Source organism: Balaenoptera physalus, assembly GCF_965194825.1.
Source record: "Balaenoptera physalus genome assembly, chromosome: 15".
NCBI classification, from domain to species: Eukaryota; Metazoa; Chordata; class Mammalia; order Artiodactyla; family Balaenopteridae; genus Balaenoptera; species Balaenoptera physalus.
This window is the reverse complement of record NC_138894.1, coordinates 43348265-43370779: the sequence shown is the minus strand read 5'-3', so window position 1 is coordinate 43370779 and position 22515 is coordinate 43348265. Positions and strand designations below refer to the sequence as shown.

At 38.3% G+C, this 22515-nt stretch overlaps 1 protein-coding gene across 9 annotated transcripts in view; it reads left to right on the top strand.

The window, feature by feature from the left end:
- Nucleotides 1-1627: 1627 nt before the first annotated feature.
- The window catches only part of AFTPH (aftiphilin), a 67087-nt gene continuing 46199 nt past the window's right edge, over nucleotides 1628-22515 (top strand). The window contains exon 1 of one of the 9 annotated variants that reach the window (XR_014253952.1): nucleotides 1628-7624. The gene's annotated coding sequence lies outside the window, so the exon portion shown is untranslated. The remainder of the gene's footprint in view (nucleotides 7625-22515) is intronic. The other 8 variants (XM_082426568.1, XM_082426567.1, XR_014253953.1 and 5 more) reach the window with 8 other exon arrangements.

The window sequence follows — 22515 nt, the reverse complement described above, 5'->3', positions numbered from 1 at the left end:
CTCCGTCCTGGGAGAAGTCTGGCCTGATTTTCTAACAAGGAAAGCAGTACAGCAACATTTAGTTCATGGGAGCTACAGAGCTGTGAGAATTTAGGGTCTGGTGTACTTAAGTGGGCCCAGAGGCCAGAACACCAAAATTATTGTCTCTGTCAGCTCTAACACACCAGAAGAAGCCCAAAATGGCGGTAAGGAACCCTCTGGAAAGCTGGTGCAGAAATTTGGCTCCTGGAGTGCTTTTAAGTTTTTAGGTGCAGTAGCAGACACTTGAGGGGCCCAGGATTAACAGACCCAGTGGACAGAATTAGCCAAAGCAGTACAGTAACACCTGGCAGCTCCAGGGTGGTCTGGAGCAGGATTTCTCAACCTAGCAACTACTGACATTTTGGACTGAATACTTCTTTGTTGTGGAGGCCACCCTCTGCATGGCAGGATGTTGAATGGCATCCCTGGTCTCTACCCACTAGATGCCAGCGGCACCTCCACCTGAGTTGTGACCACCAAAAGTTTCTCCAGACATTGCTAAATGGCCTGGGCAAGCGAAGAGGGGGCAAAATCGCCCCTGGTTTTGAATCACTGGTCTGGGGGAAGGATCAGTTAGGCGGCAGTAGGGTTTCCCACTGAGGGACTAACACCAGGCTCTATACTGAAATCTCTTACATACATTAGTGCATCTCGTCTGGATAGTGGCTCTCTGAGGTAGGGGTACTGTCTCGATTTTTACAGCTGAGAAAATTTCTCAGCAAGGTTCTGTGATGTTGCTAAGGTTCTGACCAGTATCTATCCCACTTTAAATCTAATTCTCTGTCCATATACCCAGCTGCCTCTCTTTCTGATAGCAGGGAGCAGCTGCCAGAATGCCAGCATCCCAGGCCTGGTTGCAGGCACTGAGCTTCAAAGTAGGTGAGGGGTGTGAGGGGAAGAACTGAAGGAACATTAGCTCGGGGCAGGGAGCAACTTCCAGCTCAGCATCATTAATCTGGTCGTTCGGGGGCACAGGGAAGTTTCCATCGGTGGTCTTCCTGGGGCTGCTGCTACCTGGTCTGACAAAAGACGTGAGGAAAGGATAGCCAAGAGGGTTGCAGAGACCTGGCATGAGAGTTGGGAGAACATGGAACATGTTAAAAACATGAAGGGCAAACGTTTTGGGTCCCTGAGAAATAACGATGAGAAGATTATCCTTAAGTTCTCTGAGTAATGTATAAGATCCTGGCTGCAAAGAAGCCTGAGATAATTCAGGAGTTGCAGTGTGAGAACAGTACCTGTGCAGACTGCACTTCCACGGAAACAGCATAGAGCTGAGAGAAGTTCATCGGATACCCTAGTTAGGAAGGAGGGGCAGGGCCTGAAGCACTGGGCCTGGAGGAGTCTGGAGAGCTGCCCCACTGCCAGTAGAACCAATCAGATACACTGGGGCAAACACATATCTGAAGTGAAGCATTTTCCAACTACTCCAGCGGATCTTCCTCTTCTCTGAACTCCAGTTACTTTCATCAGTTCTATGCAGCTCGGCATTTAATTGTTCTCTGTTTTACAGAATCAGAAGTTTCAAGGTGGCACTTGTTTCAGGTATATTGGTCTTGTCTCCCTAACTGGACTGTAAACTCTTGTTTACGGGCAAGAACCAAGGCCTGTTTCTTTATAGTCCCTTAGCACAATGCTGAGTGCATAAAGGTGTTCAGTAAGTTGTTAATTAATTTTAAAAGACAAATTACAAAAATAATCAAGGACAGGATTACTTTAAACCATTGAATAACATAGTAAACAGCAAAGGCTCAAGAAAGCTAGTAACAAGTATTTTTCAAAGTTTTTTCTGGAAACACTCATCCTACTGATCCAAGAGAATGTCATTTGTTCAACAAATGTGTATTGTCATCAACCCTGTGCCAGGCAATGTTCTTGAAGTTGGGAACAAAGAAGTGAATAAGAAATCTCTGCCCTCGTGCAAGTCTAAGTTGCATGAAATTTTCTCTGTCATATTTCCCTGGATCCTGCTACCACACAAAGTTAAAGACAGATGGAAATTTTTCACAAAAGTAATACACTAGTTTGTCTAATAGAAATATAATTCGAACTACATATGTGATGTAAAACGTTCCAGTAGCTACACTTTTAAAAGAATAAAAAGAAACAGGGGAAATTAATTTCAAAAGATTTTATTTAATTGAATATATCTAACATATTATCTCAACATGTAATAAATATCTTTAAATTATTAATGAGATCATTTACATTATTTTTTCTATTAGGTCTTCAAAATCCTGTGTGTATTTCATACAATAGCACATCTCAATATAGACTATACACATTCTGAGTGCTCATCAACCACATGTGGCTAGTGGCTACTATATTGAATAATGTAGATCTAGTTGTTTTTAAGTAGCTCATTTGATTAGCCAATCACTTCTGTGATGGTTATTTCAATATGTTAATAAAGCCAACTAAAGAGGAGTTAAGTTTAGGCATTGACCCCTCTTCCCCTACACCTAGGAAATGTCTTTGGGGTCCTTAATTTAAATGCTATGTATTAATGTGAATTCCTACCCCCAGGAGCCTATCCTTCAAAACTTCATCCTTGGAAAGGTCTATATTGCCCTGACATAGTGAATATTTTTCTAGAATGTTCTAGCTATCCAGTAGTCCAGAAAGTACCACAACATTAAATAGTAATTTTCATTATTTATACAATAAGCGTGATAAGCAAGTTCAAGAAGGACCAGTGGGAATGAATAAAAAACCAAATCTCTGTTGTTCATCACACTTCCACAAAGTATAAAATAGTGAAATCCCCATCAAACCAACAAAAAAAATTAGCAACAAAAAAGTTTAATTGTATTCCTACTATGAAACAAGTTTCTTTTTATACTTTTATTCCATATGATTAAGATAATTTATATCTAACATGAATATTTATCTTCAGCACATCTTATATTATGGCCGCAGCCAGCTGAGCATAGAAAACAAGTTCATTTCGGTTCCAAATAGTTTTGGTTTCTTATGTGCTTTGGTAAAAAAGAGAAGATTATAACAAACAAGAAATAATGTAGAGTAAAAACGGAGATTACACTGGATTAGGAACATGAAACCTGGCTTCTAGCTTCTAATACCTAGTTCTCTACAAGCCAGTTGGATAACTGAGGACATCACTGTCACTTAACCTCTTAGGACATTATTAATTTTACCTGTAAAATTGGAGGGAGAGGTGAGGATGAGACTGCTTTTGGACTAGATGATTTCTCAAGTTGCTGAAACTTTTTCAGCAAAGTTTTCAATGGCTCAAATTCAATATACACAATACTTAGATTATAGTGAAGGCATGTTCCATTTATTAACCACACTTATTGTGAGAAGAAAAAAACTCCATTTGAAAACATGAAGAAAATGGGGACAGTGTATTAAATGATGAAATGAGGCAAATTGTCTTTACTATGAGGAATCTGAGGGACTACATTATTACTCTTCTATAAAGTGAGAAGGCCAAATGGTGTAGGGGGAAAGAATTTTGAATCAGGAAATCACGGTTCTAGCCCTAAATCCATCTCTAACTTTTTAATTTTGTAAAATCCCAATGTCTGCCATCACACCTTCTATAAAATGGCATTAATTCATTCTAAGGGGGTCTATGTGAGAGTCAGAAGAGATAATATACTTAATAGCACTTTGAAAAGTTGTGCAAATTTAAGATATCAGCATTAGCATAATACATCAGGAACTATCTCTAGGATACTGTTCACAATTCATGGTTTTAAACTAACTGGTTCTGGAAAAGTTATTTTTTAACCATGAAAAAATGAATGCAGAATATGTCAGAGAATTATATAACAAACACTCATGTACCCTCTACCTGGAATTCAATGTAAATGGTTTGATCAAAACATCAGGTCATACACCTTAAATATATACAATTTTTATTTGTTAATCATACCTCAATAAAAGTGGAAACAAAAAATGTAAATTGTTTTTCACATTTGCTTCAGATTTTTTTTAAAGATATAAAACTTTACAATAACATAAAGTCTTCTTTAGCGCTTTCTGACCTATTCCATACTAGCCTCTAATGAATGTTGTGTTTATCATTCCAGTCCATATTTTTATACTTTATTATAAAAATGTACGTCCATAAATAATGAAGTATTGGTTTATTTTAAAAAGTTACATACATTGTAAAATTCATATCATATACACTCATTTTGAACTTCACATTTGTATTTATAATCTAACCATATTGATACTTATAGTTCTAGTTTGAGTGCTGAATAGTGACCATCTATGAATATATGTTCGTTTATCCACTAAAAAGTATTATTTAGACATAAAGTATTTACTGGGTTATAAAATAAAACCATAGGAAATGTTTAGATGTGGAAGAGACCTTGGAGATCATCTGGTACAGGGTTTCTGAAGCTGCAGTTCATAGAACCTCTTCCATGAATGAGATTTAGGAGGCCTAAGAAATTTTGAGCATCCGTGGGATGAGCATTTTCTGCAGAAATGGCCAAAGCTTTGATCATATTCTCAAAGAGATAAATGTGTTAAATAGTTATGTCCTAAGAGAGTGGAGAGCATGTGGTCTAGTTCCATTCTCTCATTTGACATGTAAGAAGACTGAGCTCCAGAGAGGTTAAGTAATTTACACAAAATCATAGTGATAATAGAGCCTGTTCACAGACCCAGATCTATGTATTGCTTTTTCAGAACGCCACATGGGTGGGGTTTTGTGCCTGCGTGTTTGTTGATTTCTGATACAATATAATATGAGTTAAGTTCCTTTCAACTTTTTAGTCTACAAAGTACAATTCAATCTTTTTTTCTCTTTTAATTATTATCCACTGCTGGTGATGAGGTAGTAAAATTGGTATACTCCTATATTACTGGTGGTGTTGTAAATTGATATAAATCTTCTGGAAAATAATATGAGATGATGAAATGCCAATAAAACATTCATAGCCTTTTGGCTCAATTGTTTTTATATTGAGAAAAAAATTCCTAAAATCGGACAAAGCCACAAGCACAAAATGTTCATCAATACAGTATTATTTGTAATAGTGGAAAATATCCACTAATAGGATAATGGATAAATCATGGTTATGTCCACTCAGTTGAATACTATGTAGGCAATTAAAATCAAAGTTTTATATAAAAAAAAACACAACAGGATGAAATACTTACAACATAATCATAAGTGAAAAAAAGATACAAAATTGGTTTACATTATGATGACAATTTTGTAAAAAGTCTGCACAGGAGAAAAAACTAGAAGTAAATGCAACAAATGATAACTGGCCATTTAATTTTTCTTTTCTTGATGCAAAATCTTGAGTAGTTATGGTCATAACTTTTAAAAAACAAATTAAAACAATACTATCACTAGATGCAAATACAATGAATGTTAATGTTTTCATCATCTTCAAAACATTCAGAGATACTTTCTTTTTGTAATACAATTTCATAAGCATTGGAATGCTGTCTTCAGAATTATGTGTAAGATTACCAATTACAAGTTCGTTGATTGCTCACAAGTCAGCTGGCCAAACAGTGACTCAATTTCTATATACAACGTTGGACACTGATTTCTGTATTGTTGTCCTTAAGTTAATAGAATTGGTTTCTGCATTTACTTGACAAAAATCATCATTTTGTAATCATATGTTATGTAAGAAATTAGGAAGATATTTTTCTGAACGCAGTTTTCTTTTTAATATTTTGATGTTTAAATTTATTATTTCAGTTTAAACATTTTCTTGATCTAGGGTCTGCTTTAGGATTTTGTCATATGTTCTTATTCTGATATTTCTGTTTAGTTGAGCTATCAAATTAGAACAAGCATGTGTTCATCTAAAATCAATTCATTTCCAGTTTCTACACACACACACACACACACACACACAAATATTTTTGTTTCTTTCCTTCCTGGTCAATAAACATTTATAGCGATATATATATCGCGTATATATAGCATATATATATGGTTGCACACGAGCAAAACCAGCAGGGGGCGAAATACAATAGGATTAAATTTGACAAACTATATAGATTTTTCTTGCTTTAGTGACTGAGCAATAACAAAAAATCCAGCACCTCCACAAAGCAATTGGTACTCCAATTTAAAGTGATGCAGTCTCCGTATATCTTACAGCGACTGAGTTGTAAAGAGACAAATGCGTGTCTATTTTAGCGCTCCAAGTTAAGTTGTCTAGAACATTGCAGAGGCGGGATCAACCCTGATGAACTGCTTTTGTCCTTATCTTTCCCCTGATTTGTATAATTCCTCCACTCAAAGGGGTGGCCACTTCCCTGTGGCTGAGGGGGTGTTTTCCAACCTTGTTTCTTCGCGTAGCTGATGAGCTTTGCTATTCCGGAACGGTTTTAAATCATTCAAATTGCCGGTGCAGGTTTGGCAAAAGTGAGCAGAATGAGCACGCGGTAGGGCTCAGGATTGCAGGATAGGACCCCGGGCTCATCATCCCGGACGGTAACAATAATCCTTGCAGCCTGGCGGTCTGGTTTTTACAGTGGCCGGTGTTCTACATTACAAAGGAAGGGGAAAGGTTGTAAAAATGCAAATGACCAAAACTGATGATAGAAAAATGTTATGACCGCTGTTAAAGAAACGCGGAAGTTGATTTGATTTCTTTAGTTTCATCGAATAGTCTTCCGCAGCATCTATGAAAAAATGACCACCGTCTCAATACGTTAGCAAAACCCCCAATTATTTTGTAGTTGGTCTCGAAGACGATTTGTCAGTTCGGCAGCTGCTTTCCCTCTTGGTTTCCATTTTAAATTTGATTTAATTCTTCTTTGTTATTTCAATATATCACCTTCCTCTTCTGTCAGCTTAAATTAGAAAGAGGAAGGGACTTGGTGAAGGGAAAGTTGTTTTTCGGGGCGAAAAGGGCAAGCTGATAAGTGCTCTCCAGCAGGTTTTTGGTGGAGAAGATAGGGTTCCGTATTTCAAAACCTTTGCAATTTTTACTTGGAGAGCAAGAGACTTAACTCAGTCCTGAGCTGAACGTTGACGTTAGCCGGCTAAGGAGCACCTGTCCCTCTCCCGGAGCGCTGCCTCAGGAATCCCGGAGTGCGAGAGTACTTCTTTCCCTCTCACAGCTCGATGACTCGCGAGGAAGTCAAGAAAAAGGGCAGCTTGCCCGCACCCAAAATGGCGGCCGGCGCTCTGAGCGACGGCGCCTGCGCAGGGGTAAGCTTTCTGTGACACTGATTCCCCCGGAGTGTCCTCCCCCCCACCCCCCAGCACCCACTAGCGCCCGGCCCCGACCTAGCCACCTGCGCCCGGAAGTGACGTGTCGGCGGCAGCGGTTCTCCCGCTGCATGATGGGAGAGTGTGTGGAGTGGGCGGGGGGTCTCCGCGGAGGAGGAGGTGGAGGCGGCGGCGGCGGCGGCGGCGGCGGCGGCGGCGGCGGAAGAGGGCGGAGGGTAATGGGATGGGGGTCTCGCGGCAGCGCTGAAACTCCGGGTGGGCGTCCATGCCGCTGCTTTGCTGACAGGGCTGAGAGCAGCCTGCCTTCCGCTTTCACCAGCTCCGCGTCCGAATAACCGGTCCTTCCCCGGGGAGTCAGTTCCTCCTCGGGCCCCTGAGCCATGCCCATCGAGGCCGCCCCGGACGAGCCAGGTAAGCGCCACCGCTCCGCTCCCCCAGCCGCGCGGGGGAAAGAGGATGGGGGACCCGGCCCAGCCCACCGGCCGGATCCTCGCCCGGGCCGGGGGCACCTGCCGCGGAGCTGGGGGCTGCGGGGACGGTGCCGGCTCTGCGGGCCTGCGCGCTCCGGGCTCTGTCCTTTTCCACGGCGGGTGCGGGGACGCCGGCGGCGGCGCCCGAAGCACACGGCCCCTCCTTGCCATCCCGGGCACCGGCCGGGGAAGTGAGAGCCTTTCCAACGTCCCCGGCTGCCATGGTCTCGCCCTGCTCCGCAGCTTCCACCTGCCTACAGCTCCGCACCGGCCGCTCCCTCCCGGGAGCTTGTTGAGAAGTTTGGGGCTTTGCTCCGGCTTCCTCTTTCTCTCTCGCCCTCCCTCGTGACAGGTGTAAACACTGACTGCTTCTCCCAGGCCCTAGGCCAGCCGCGACCAGAATGTGATGCTTCCTAGGGTCTCTGAAGCAAGCGGATTTTGAGTCCTCCAACAGGCAGAGGAGACGGCACCAAAGGTCCTTCATCCCTTCCTGAGAGGACCTTTTCTGCTCCCTTCTTGCACTCCTCAAGAAATAGTCTGCGTCCCCTCCCCAGACTGCGTGCGAAAAGTTGGACCATTATACTTTAAGTGTCCTGTTTGGCACGTGCTACGTCTTGCTTGGGCAGGGGACAGAGTATAGGGTGAACGGTGGTAGGATCCTTTCACCATTAGGAAAGTGCTGAGAATGACTAGGTTTTTCTCTTGTTGGTTAATTCAAGTTACAGCTTGGTTTCCCACTGAATCTTCTTTTGGGGCCGAGGGAAGGACTAACCCCTTCATGGAAATATTTTACTAGGGAGCAAATGAAACAAAATCAGTAGTTCCGTTTCAAAGTTCTCACTTTAGGAGAAGAAAAGTAAAACTTTACTTTTGAACTTTAATCTTCCCTTTCACCAGCTACGTTTTAGTTTTTTTGGTAGGATGGGAGGGAGAGACAGTCTAATCCTTCATGTTACATTTAATTGTTGCTTTCTGTTAACTTTTAGACATGGATATATGCTAAACTCTAAGGGAAACAACTGTTTCAACGCTATTGTGTTGGCATAATCTACACAGTTTCTCTACATTTTATATGCTTTGCCAACTTACATATTGGCTTTTGTAGTACTCATTTTTAACTCTTTGCAGAAGTAGATGTGTTTAAACAAAGTATCTATGGTAGTCTTCTAAATTTTGTCCACGATGATATTTCACATGTATTAAAAAGCAGATCCTGTGTAAAACATCTAGGCAAGTAAATGTTACCTATTAAATGCTCATTAGATCGAATTCCTCTGTTTATGTATCATTATATTCATTAATCTTCAAGGCATAGACACCCTTTTCTAGATATCTATTAAAAGTATAGATATTCACATAATATGTAGGACATTAAATTTTAGTGTTTTCTGGTCTTTTGACCTAGAGACTATTATAAAAATAATCCTATAATCAAAGCAAAGAAAATGTATCCACAGTTGCATTGATAAATTTTGCAGAATCCAATTGTCTACGAAAATCTTGTAATCTAGGTGAATCCTATTTTAAAACATCATTTTAAATTCTCATTTTTTTTCTACTTACAGTAAGTTAAAAACTTGTTCAGGAAAATAGTGAAATTTATCAAATAATGTTTTATTTTGTGTGAAATTCTAACGTGCCTCCCTTAACAATCTAAGAAGTCTTTGAATAGCATCTCATTGAGGGATTACCCCTTCTCTCCCAAGCCTACCCCCAAAAACTCATAAAAGGAGGACATTAAATTTTTAGGCATTTTTAAACAGTCATGCATTATTTAAACCAAACGTTGATATTCTTATTTAATTTTACCTACAATTTGTAAGTTAAAAAATACCCTTTTCTCTCTATGCTTAGCACTTTCAGTTCCTCTTTAAGTAGGCTAGTGAACCTTTCCAGCCTGAAATTTATAAGTATTTCTGGTTTCTACACAATTTTGGAACTATCTGGTGTTATATGGAGTATATATACATTTCACTTTGGTAATTAATCTTTTCTCAATCAGTATATATATATACACGCGTACATACACGTACACACACAGTCACAGATTCTTTTGCAACTTTATATGATAGTTACTAACACTGGTATACACTAATTCCTGTGAGCAAGATACTTTTCTTTTTTTTTTTTTTTTTGGCTGTGCCATGCGGCTTGCGGGATCTTAGTTCCCTGGCCAAGGATTGAACCCAAGCCCTCGGCATTGAAAGTTCAGAGTCCTAACCACTGCATCGCCAGGGAATTCCCAGCAAGATACTTTTCTAAGTGATTTATATGCAATATATTAACTCATTTAGTCCTCACAACAACCCTGTAAGCTAGGAGGTGGTATCCCCACTTTTCAGAAAGGAAACTTAGGCACAGAGATGTTAAGTAACTTGCCTGAGGTCAAACAGCTGGTGACAGAGCCAAGATATGACAGTTTTATTTTTCATATTTATATACTCTTTATGTAGTTTTTAAAACACGCCAATACGATATATTTTATGGGAATCGTATAATATGTAGCAAAAGTATGAAAACATGCATTGGAATGATAAATTCCAAATCAGTTAAAGTTACCTCTGGAGAACTGGAGAGGAATAAGGGATCTAGGAAGAGTCCATGGTTTTTCAGCCATAACTGTACTGTCTTTAAAATAAATCTGAAGCAGATTTGGTAAAGATTAAGATATAACACAGCCAGGTGGTGTGCACTTGATCATTCACTGTATGTATTTTTCTAAACTTTGTTGTATGCTTGAAATCATAATAAAATACAAAGTTCAAGTTTTTCATTTAAAAACAAAGGATCACTCTCATCTTTCAGCAGTGTATATTTAAAAAGAGGACAGGAAGGAGTTAGTGTTATTTTGTGTTGATTTCCTTTTAAAATACAAGGAGCTTTTAATTTGAAAGTATTTGAATTAAGAATTGTTGCCCTCCCAAGGGTCCTCTGCAGTAACTTCCCTTGCCTGGGCTCTTCTCTAATTGCTGCCAACCATCTCAACAGCCCTGTATCACACTTCTAATTTCTGTTTCTGGCCTTAGCCTAGGGTAGGACTTATAGGTCTCAATTAGATGTATTCCCTGGGAAAGAGAAAAGGAAGACACTATATGTGGGGAAGAAGCAGGGAAGTAAGGAGTTTGGGAAAAGTGAAAAAAGAGGAAAAATAGGAGATTTAAGACTCCATCCTATCATTCCTCAGTCACCACCACCCCTATTCCAAATAACTAACTTAAAGGTTGTCTGTATGCTCAAAGCTTAATTTACAAGCACTATTTTGGTGAGTAGTTTCCAGAGGAAAATTAAGTAGTAAATTAGAATAAATTCACTGCATGTTCTATTTATGTAAATATTTACAATATGCCACGAACCATTTCAATTAAATATCTACTAACATCATGGTGTTTTCTTCCTTTCATTCATACAGCAGATACCTATTGAGCACTCACTATATGTCAGGCCCTGTTCTAGGTGCTAGGGTCACTGAAATGATCAAATTAAAAAAAAAAAATAGCCCTTATAGAGCTTCACTTTCTTGGCATTTGTATATGTGTGTGCACATGCATGTTTGTGTATGTGTATTGGAATCAGAGATTTAGAGTGTGAGAGGGCAGTGTTGTAGGGCTTCGTAGAAATTCTAATGTCTTTGCTTTTTACTGTGTGAGATGGGAAGCTATTGCAGGGTTTTTGAGTAGAGATGTGACATAATCTATCTTTTAAAAGGATCTGTCTGGCTGTACAGACAGATCTTACTGCTGTACAGTAAGTAGATTATAGGAGTGCAAGAGTGGAAGCAGGAAGATTTCATTAGGAGTTGGTGACTAATACAGCTAAATGATCATTTTGTAATGAATACAAATGTCAAATCTGTATATAGTACCCCTGAAACTAACAATATTGTACATAAACTGTATTTCAATAAATAAATAATACATCAAAAGTTAAAAATAAATAGATGATAGTAGTGGCTTGAACCAAGATGGTAGCAATAGAGATGATGAGAAGTGGTAGGACAGTTACTAGAATTGGAACCTCTAAGATTTTCCCCATTGCTAAACTCAAAAAACTCAGAGGTACATACTCCCTTCTGAAAAGTCAAGGCCCACACAGCCTACTTTCCCAGCATACTGCCTACTCGCTTCATATATCCTACATTCCAGCCAAACTCTGTGATGTGACTTCCTGCTCTTTGACAGTTGCCCCATGCTTTATCTTTAGTGCCTGCCTTTTCCTCTGTTAATTAAAATCCTTCGCATTTCAAATTCTCTTTCATGAAGTTTTTTTTTTTTCTCATTTTCACCACTCTTTCCAGTCAAGTGAGATCTTTTTCTTAGAATCTTTAAAACCACATTTTACTTTATTTGGTGTTTATATTCTGCCTTGTATTAATTACTTTTACTGTCTTCCTGTATTGGTCCTCATAATTAATTATAAGTTTCTTTAAGTTGTGGCTCCATTACTCAGTCCTACCCCTTATAGAACCTATCGTATGTAGCAGATGCTCAGTAAGGTGCGTGCGTGTGTGTGTGTGTGTGTGTGTATAGTTTAATTTTTTAAGTCTTATTACAGAAGCATACAGAAGCATCGTAGAAAATAGTCAATCAAAAAAAAAAATTACATTCCCATTACCCAGGAATCCCACTGTAAACAGTTCAGTGCATATCTTTCCACACATATATTTATGTATGTGTACTTTTTACCAGAATGAAATCTTATCATACAGACTGTTTTGTAGGTTGTTTGATTTAGTCAGTTAGACTCCCTTACCACTTCAAGAAATTTTCATCTAAACTAATATTCAAGGCCATATTCAAATTCTTCCCCAGTTGACTCAGAAATATCCCTTTACAGCTGACTTGGCCAAATCAGCATTCACTCCATATTCTTCTGGTTATTAAAATTATGAAAGGGTAATACACTTTTACTGTAGAAAATTTGGAAAATGTGGAAAGTGTAAAGAAAACTGGTATGCCTCTTAGTGGCAAATATCCATCTGTTTTAACACTTGGGACAGAGTAGCACTCAATAAATATATATATTTAAAGGAATAATAGAAAAATATGTCATTAGCCATCACACTACAAAAAGATAACTGAACATTTTGGTTTACATTTAGTTTTGTTTTTTTCCCTATGGATATACGAGTTTCATACACACATACATATATGAGTGAATCATACTGCATGTCGGTGAACAAGTTTGTAGGTAATTTGGTTATTTTCATAGGACTGAGTCTTAGAAGTGGAGTTACTAAATCATAGGGAAAGCCGATTGCTTTCTCAGAGGTTGTAATAAAATCACTGCTACTAGCAATAGTCGGGAGCACCCATCTTCCTGCAATCTGCTCAGATGGTCAATAAATACGCAGTTTTAAAATTGTTTACCTGAATTTTTATTTTGAATTTAGGCTTTTCAGCAGCGTGGAATGTTTGCATAATTTAAAATGTTTTGAAGGGTTTAAACGTGAGACATATCCTTGTTGATAGAGGTTAAAATTGTTTAATGTCATGCTCTTTTAAAAAATAGCTCTGATTCTGTTAGCAAGCTATTTAAGTACAAGAAATAGGATATTATTTTCTGGAGCTATGTTGTGCAATACGGAAGCCAGCGGCTACGTGTGCCACTTGAAATAAAGCTAATCCAGCGTAAGATGTGCATTAAGTATAAAATACACACCAGATTTCAAAAACTAATGCAAAATATAGATTTTACATTGATTGCATGTTAAGATAATAATATTTTGATACTTTGGGTTAAGTAACATATATTAAATTAATTTCACCTCTTTTTTAATTGGCTACTGGGAAATTTTAAATTGTATATGTGGCTTTATTGTATTTTGATTGGACAGTGCTACTCTAGAGTATGACATTTTTACCTATGGAAAAGAAATGCAAGATAACTTCATTGTTCCAGAAAGTAGTTAATAGTTTTCTTAAAATTACTTCCTACATTTAAGCCTGTCAGTGTGTTTTTCCCAGTATACTCAGTTTGCACATTTTTCAAATTACGTTTTTTATTACAAACTATAACTTACTGCAGTTCTTATGCTCTGAAGGAAATATGTGTAGTAGGAATTGGGGGAGGGTGTTAGGAAACTTACTTGAGGAATTGATACCTCTTCTAAGAATTGAAGCATGTGTGGGCATGTTTTATGCAATAGGATTGTAGGTGCAAAGGCCTTGTGGCACAGAAGAATGTTATTGTCTGACTTTCAAAAACTGAAAGAAGGCCTAGTTTAGAGCACTGAGAACAATAGGGGAAGGGAGAAGGAATCTGTGACGGAGAGATGGGAATGGCTTAGACTTTATTAAAGATTTTTTAAAAATCTTTATCACAAGCAGGGGATTGATGTGAACAGATTGGCTTTTTTTTTTAAGTTTATTTGTTGTGATTGTTTATGAGATATTTCTATATATATATATATTTACATTTATTTTATTTATTTATTTTTGGCTGCATTGGGTCTTCATTGCTGTGCGCGGGCTTTCTCTAGTTGCAGTGAGCCCCGGGGGCTACTCTTCATTGCAGTGCACGGGCCCTTCATTGCGGTGGCTTCTCTTGTTGCGGAGCACGGGCTCTAGGCGCGCGGGCTTCAGTAGTTGTGGCGCGTGGGCCAGTAGTTGTGGCTTGCGGGCTGTAGAGCACAGGCTCAGTAGTTGTGGCACACGGGCTTTGTTGCTCCACAGCATGTGGGATCTCAAACCCGTGTCCCCTGCAATGGCAGGCAGATTCTTAACCACTGCGCCACCAGGGAAGCCCAGATTGACTTTTTAAAAGATTACTTGGGTTGGGCATGATTGAATACTAATCAGGGAGACTAGTTTAGATAATGGAAGCTTACACCAGAATGGAGTCAGGGGAGTTGGAAGGAGGTACAGGTATTCCAAAGTTGAGAGATTCATGAGATAAAAATAATTCTTTAGAGATAGTGGAGGGTGGGGAGCTTTGTCAAGAATGGCTCTGAAGTTTCTGGCTTAGTGACTGGGTGGGTAGTGGGGTCATCAGCCCAGGGTTAGAGAGCTCTGGATGAGGACCAAGTTTGAGGAAGAAAAGCTTGGGTTCTGTTCTTCTTAAGCCCAGTTCCAGGTCTTTGAGGACCTCAAGTGGAGAGGACTGTAGAGAATTGGCTTGGCTGGACTGGGTTTCAGGTTTGAGGGCTGGGCTGCAGGGAAAAATCTGGGAGTTCTAGAATGTACTAATTAAACCGTAGGTGGATGAGATTGTTTGAGGGAGAGTTGAGTAAGAACAGAGCCTAGATGAAACCTGGAAGAACTTATGCCACTAATTTGAGTATGTTCAGTACTTACAAGAAAATATCAGTTTGTTTTGAATCCTACTTGTAAAAGTGAAAGTAAGGAGTAAGTTGGATCAAATAAGTTAAATACTTCTGTTTGACTTATATGTATTTGAGTAGATAATCTAACACAACTCTTACTTGATTGTTTGGAAACATACCTTTTTCCTGCAATAGAAAACAAACTGGGCTTCCCTAACATCAAACAGACTGGGAATATTTATGAATACATATTGGTATTTTTGCTATATTAGTAGATCTAAGGAAAAATTATGTAATTATCTCCATAAATACTGAAAAGTCACTTTAAAAACCCATTTTCTGATTTTTTTTTAAACAAAGCAACTTAAAATAAGAATTACTAGAAAATTCTGTAATATGATAAAACATATATACCTCAAACCAAAAATCAGTACCTTAGTTCAGTATCCTAATTAAGGGGAAATACTAGATGCCTGCTACTACTAAATCTGGTATTGGAGGCATTAGCCAACACAATCAATAAGGAAAAAGAGACATAAGAATTGGAAAGGAAAAGGTCAAACTACCCCAATTTGCTTATGATGTGATGGTATACTGTACAAGTAACAAGAGCTTTCAATTTTATAAACAGTACTCAGCAGTTAGAAAATAAGACATGAGCAGAAGAAAAAAAAAGGTAAAGTACCTAACAATAAACTTAATAATGTAAAAACCCTACATTGCTGTTTCAGTTTTATTAACAATTCTGTGTTTAGGTAATAGAAATCATTCTAAGTCATATCTTCTTATTCTTTAAATGCTGACTTCCAATGATACTTTTCAAAGTAAGACTTCTAGGAGTAGGATCTTTAATATTTGTATACATCTTAATGAGACCACAGTTTTTTAAATGGATGAAGTGAATAACATTTCTGCTTCACCCACCCTCCCAAGTGGACATTTTTGTTGTCGTTTTCTTCTTGGTCATTGCTTATGTTTTGTAGTATTTTCTGTTTTGCTGCGGTTTATCATCTCGCATAATAATTGTTTATGGTGAGCATGCAGAAATGTTGACCTGGAGTATTTGCAGATAAAACACGTCTGCTATAGCAACACTCAAGATCTGAAGCATTGATTAATTTTCTCTCTTAAAGCTTTCATTTTTAGTAGCTATTTATAAAAAGTAATGAACCTATCATTAAGAAATAATTTAACTCTCTCTCTCTCTTTTTTTTTTTTTTTTTTTTGGCCATGCTACACAGTTTGTGGGAATCTCAGTTCCCCCCCAGGGATCTAACCCGGGTCATGGCAGCGACAGCCCAGAATCCTAACTACTAGGCCACCAGGGAACTCCCTAACTCTTTTTACATTGAACATTTTTAATAGCATCTTTGTTCCTTAAAAAAAAAAATTATACAAGAGATTCAGGTATCAAATTCAAATTTTCTCTTAGCTGAAGCCAAACAGAATGTTTGACTATTCATTACTTTTTACTTGTAGTTAAATCATGATTTCTTCTTACTCCTTTCCATATTTCAGACTCATTCCTCTATATCATAATGAGCCAGCAGATGATAGCATTCTGTCTCATTAAGTTTCAGAAGTTTACTTGAAGCACAGTACAAGTGTTACACCTGAATAAAATGTACAGATTTTTATCAGATAACCAGTAACCTTGGTTTCTGGAGGTGGAGAAAAGTTTCTGTTGTTGCTGCTATTCACATATTCATTTCTTAGTGTTCAGCTGCAAGTGAAACTGTGATTAATTTTTTAAACGTGGGTTTTTTTTCCCCAAGAATTCTATAACATTTAAATTATATAGATAATTATAAATGTTTCAAGGATTAGTGCAGTAATTTAAATTTGATCCTTTAAGGAACTTTTCCAATAGTCATTTTTAAGAAAAGTACTAATTTATCGTTAACTCCTTGTTTTTGAAATCTTAAGAGAGTTAAATTTTGTAGTGATATTCTCATGTATGTGTACTGACAGAACTTTAAGAAATATTTGTACAATCAAATCACTGTAAGTAAGGGAAAACTTTTTTTTATAAGAAAAAGTACTATTTCATTGATTTACCTATTGATTTACCTCATTTACCTAATGAGTTCAGCAGTGAAGTTTAGAGATGTTTATGTTATCCCCAGAGTTATGAAGTCCAGTAATATTTATATTCTCTGGAAGCTTAACACAGTGGTTCTTAACCTTCGCTAACCATCAGAATTATCTTTGAAACTTTTTTTTTAAATACAGATATTCAGGCCCACCTATTCTATTAAAAAAATACTTAATACAAAGCTAAGATTGAGACGCATTGGTTTATAGCCTACTAGAGGAGAAAAACATGGAAATAAATTTGATTCACTTTGTTAAATGTAATAAAAGAGATAGATATAAAGAAGAATTAATTCAGACATGCAACCTGACATAATGAAAAGAACACTGATTTTTTTAATGTTAGAATCCTGCTGCATAACTCTTTGTGGGACCTTGAGCAGATTTTTTGACCTCCATGAGCCTGTTCCTTTATCTAAAAATGGATGTTTGAGATTAAATTGGATAGTGTACGAATAAGTACCTTGCACAGTTCCTATCACATAATAACTTGATAAATATTGGTGATATCACTTCACAGAAAAACTCTATGCCTGAATAGGGTTTTGAAGGCTTAGTAAATGGGTTTTCTGGACAGATAAGAATAGTAAATTAGAAGAAGTGGCGTATGTGACAACCTAGAGGTAACGTAGTGCCAGTGGAGAACCCAGGGGGTAGTGTTGTCTGGCTGGAGGAAAGAGGGAGTGTCTTGGCTATATGGCTAAGATAAGGAGTTTCAAGTGGACTACAGGAATCCTGGCCAAAAATAATGAGGCCCTGAAATACTATATTGGTCGTGGGATATTAAACACAGTAAGAGTTGTTAAGGACTTAATTTGTGGTTCATTTAATTTGAGGGAGGGAGATGGCAAAGAGGGAGCAGTCAGAGGTAACACTCAGATTTCCGGACTTAGAGCTTAGAATGTTATAAGAACGAGTGGTTTCTGTTTGTTCTTTGAGTAGAGGTTGACTTCAGTTTTGGAATTGGAGGATATGAGTTGTACTTGGGACATCCAGGTAGAGAGATTCAGAAAGGCAGTTGGGTAGGCAGAGGTTGGGCAGCCACATTGTTGTAGACATAATGACATAACCAACACAAATTCTGTGCTAAGATTTTAGACAGAAATATTTTATTTTATTTTTCTTCTTATATAGACTTTAAGCAATGGCCCCAAGACTGGAAAATGAGTTATTCTTATAAAGCTGATCATAGGAGAGTCAGTGCCTTAGAAAATACCCAGAAATGCTGCAGAAGTTTTAAGTTGCCCTAAATTGTACTGCTTACATAATTTAAAGGTAAAAACTATGGACAAATTTCACAGCTTGTTTTTATTTTGTTTAATTACCTGACATTGTTCACAGTACCAGTATGGAACTACCCACTGCCTTTTCCTAACTTCAGTGATACAAACAATATTAGGGGGAAATTGAGGTTAATTTTGGTCATTTTCTCTAAACTCTTTAGTATCCTTTTTGTCAGACTTTTTTTGGGTTATGACCTGTTTCTGGTTTGTAAAATTCGCTATAGGGGATCATGACCAGCTTTTAAGAAAAAATGCAATAGAACTAAAAATATCAAGAGTACACAGAGTAACAGTAAATACTGAAACTTTTTTTTTTTTTTTTAATTTATTTATGGCTGTGTTGGGTCTTCCATTCCTGTGCGAGGGCTTTCTCTAGTTGTGGCAAGCGGGGGCCACTCTTCATCGCGGTGCGCGGGCCTCTCACTGTCGTGGCCTCTCTTGTTGCAGAGCACAGGCTCCAGACGCGCAGGCTCAGTAACTGTGGCTCACGGGCCTAGTTGCTCCGCGGCATGTGGGATCTTCCCAGACCAGGGCTCGAACCCGTGTCCCCTGCATTGGCAGGCAGATTCTCAACCACTGCGCCACCAGGGAAGCCCTTTTTTTTTAATGTATATATTTCTACTGTGAGTTACAGAGGGGAAATTTTTGAAAAATTCTGCTTTATACAATAGGCTAATTCTCAAGTCATTTGTAACCAAAGGTATAATATAGTACATTGTAAATAATAAATGTTGTCTGTTTTTTGTTTTTTTTCCTTTTTACCCTTTAGTCTTTCTACCTCTTAGGAGAAAGTAAAACTTTAAACCAAGCAATAACACCATTAAAAGGTCAGCTAGCTAGAAATTTGTTTGTAATGGGAATTCCTTCCATAGTTTCCATGAAATTATCAGTACAGGTAGATCCACTTGTGGTAGTACCTGTATATCACACACACACACACACACACGAGACACACACACACTCATGAGCACTGTTTTGGAATGTGTTTACATTTGATTTTTCAGATATACAAAGCTTTTGTTTTATGATAATTTACCCCAAGAATGCCATTTATGTTATTGTCTGTGGATAATTTATGACTATTTCTAAGCCTGGTTCATTGTCTGGTTTCCTTCTGTTACCTCATGTGTCTCTGGGTCATCTTCTCAATTGATGGGTGGTCAGGGAACAAATTAAAGTAAAACTAATAGTACTTGGGAAAGACATCATTTGTGAGGTAAATCTTCTGTTACATAGGTCATAGTTTAAGGCCAAATTTGTGAGTTTTAGATTATCTAGGACATTGCTTTCTTTCTCATTAGCTCAGATAATTGAATTCTAACTGCATTTGGTTGCAGTTTTGTAACTTTAGCTAGATGCTTTTTCCTCCAAAAGGTGAGTTGCTCTCATGGTGGGCGTTATGATACAGAGAGTAACACTGTCAGGAGAAGGGCAGCTGCCAAGAGCTTCACAAGGTGTACAGATTTTAGTTACAGACTAAAATGATGTCTTTAGTTTTGAAAGCCCACAAAGTATGGTTTTGGGGTTGGTTGGTTGGTTTTTCCCAGAATACCCTGGGCCCTTGAGGTTTAACTTACCAGTCTTGACCAGAATGCTAATTTAAAACTTTACAGCAAGAAATTTCTTTCAAAGTATGTCAGCTGTTCATGTCAGCTGATTGCAAAATCTGTGGGAAGATTTACATGGAGTACTGAAGAAAGTTGCTGGGAGCAGAGAACAAGAGCAAGGGAAATTAGTTGACTGCCCAGAGTAGTATCACGCTCTGGTGACACCGGGTGACACCGGCTGACACCTCCACTTATGCGGAGAAACGGCCTCAGATTGAAGCAGGTATTTATGTTATTTGGTCTATTAAAAACACACGAACAAATTTTTGTCCTTTGGCTGTTTTTTTTCCCATAGCTGCATGTGAGTACTGTTCCTCTCCACACATTCTTTCCTCAGACAGGTTGCAGCAAAATGATTGGATTTGTTTTCTTTCACATGTGTCGTATTTCAGACCAGCCTCTGTCAAATCACACTTACTTACCTTTATTGAACTTAGGTATTTCCTAACTTCTTTGGGTGAGCACAAGGAGACCAGAGCTAGGGTTATAAGAAATCCAGCGGGGGCATGGAGGAGGTGGCAGCTCAAGAGGATCAGTGGACCAAATGCCCCAGCAAGAACAAAAGTAGTGTATGCAGTTCCTACTGTGAGCCAGGCCCCGAGGATGCAGTGGTCAACAAAAGAGGCCTGTGCCTGCACAACCTTTCTAGTTTTTTGAGCTCAAGTAAAGTACCGCTTGGAAGAGCAGTTTCAGTGGAGTGGTAGGGTGAAGCCACATTGTGCTGGGCTGAGGAGTGAGTATAGGAGGTTAGGAAGTAGAGATAGCGAATAGATAGGGCCCTTTCAAGAAGCTTGGTGGTGAGGAGGAGGAGGTGAGCTAAAAGGGCACAGAAGGGAGGGGTTTGTTTTGTTTTGCTCTGATTTGTTTGAGGATGGAAGATTCTTGAACATTGACAGGCTGATGAGAAAGCATCAATAGTAATAAAGAAATTCAAAAGAGGCCCCTGAGCAAGCAGTTGAGAAAGAAAACAGAAGGTCCAGGGATTATCTGTAGACAATACTGTGGATGTAAGCAAGATTTTAGTGAAGGGGCATGAAATTGAAGTAGTTTCTGCTTTTAGATTCTATTTTCAATGTAAAGTTTCAGGGATATTAGGGTGGAAATTTAGCGTGGCTAATTTATTCTGCAGCTATGTAAGAGCAGAGGGTACTAGGGGAAAAAATGGTTTTCTGAGGGCTAATGCATCTGCCCTCATTGCTGCTTCTGTTTCATTGCCTTTTTATCAACAGTTATCCAGTGTCATTTATTCAATTTCAAGTTGAAGTACCTTCTGGGAAAAATAGCTGGTAAACTCTCAAATATGGTCAGTTGATACTACAAGTTAAAGGTAAAACAGTTTCTAATGTTTTTATTTATCTTCAATTTTTACTGTGAAACTGTACAAATAAGTAAAATACCTTATGGATTTGCATAGAAGGTTAAAATATACAATGAAAGAAAAGCTCTTTCTTAGGAATTTTTGAAAACCAGCTTCTGTAAAGTAATAACTTTTATTGCTGTTTAGCAGCATTCATTGAAGAGTGAATATGTATTGCTGCTCACATTGTCATTTACCTTATATATAGTATATTTGTACTTTTGTGACTCATCCTTATATTGAAACCAGGGAAGACAGATAATTTGGTTGTCACTTTTGGCAGTCTGGCCTTTTGAGGGTGGTCAACTTAAGTATAAAGATATTTTGCTGTTTATTTTCATTGTTTACCACATTTTTACCACTATGTACATTAATATTGAAACAAATTCACTTCTTGGCATTTTTGTTGGTTATACTTTTTTTTTTTTTTAGGTGGGGTCTGCATTGGGTCTTCGTTGCCGAGAGCAGGGGCTACTCTTCGTTGTGGTGCGCGGGATTCTCATTGCAGTGGCTTCTCTTGTTGCGGAGCACGGGCTCTAGGCGTGGGCTTCAGCAGTTGTGGCTCGCGGGCTCTAGAGTGCAGGCTCAGTAGTTGTGGCACAGGGGCTTCGTTGCTCCGCAGCATGTGGGATCTTCCCGGACCTGGGTTCGAACCCGTGTCCCCTGCATTGCAGGAGGATTCTTAACCACTGCACCACCAGGAAAGCCTGGTTATACTTTCTTCATCTTAGCTCGTAAGCATCTTTTTTTCTTCTTCAAAATTGTTGTGGAAGTTTCAGAAAACTCTTAGGGAAGATTCTTGTAATTCTAATATTTGATGTCAATTATTTCTGCGATAGGACATTCTTCAAATATTTTATTAGCTTGTGACTGACTCACCACTTACTAGTTATACTACTGTGAGGGATTATTTAACCTCTTTAAGCTTTTATTTCTTCATCTGTAAAATGAAGATAATCATTCCTACCTCATACTATAGTGTGAGGAATAAATGAGATAATTCACCAGTGCTTTTCACATAGTATTAACACATAGTTAGCGCCCAACAAATATTAATATTGTTATTGATGGAAGCAGAGAATGAAAGTATGTGGAATATACTATTTATTTAAAAGATGTTTTAAATAATATTGCATATTATTGATACAGTTGATGTCAGTGGTATCTTGGGTTTTTGTTTTTAAATTGGCAAGTTCTAAGGAATTCTGAAATCTCTGAAAAATGTTCAGC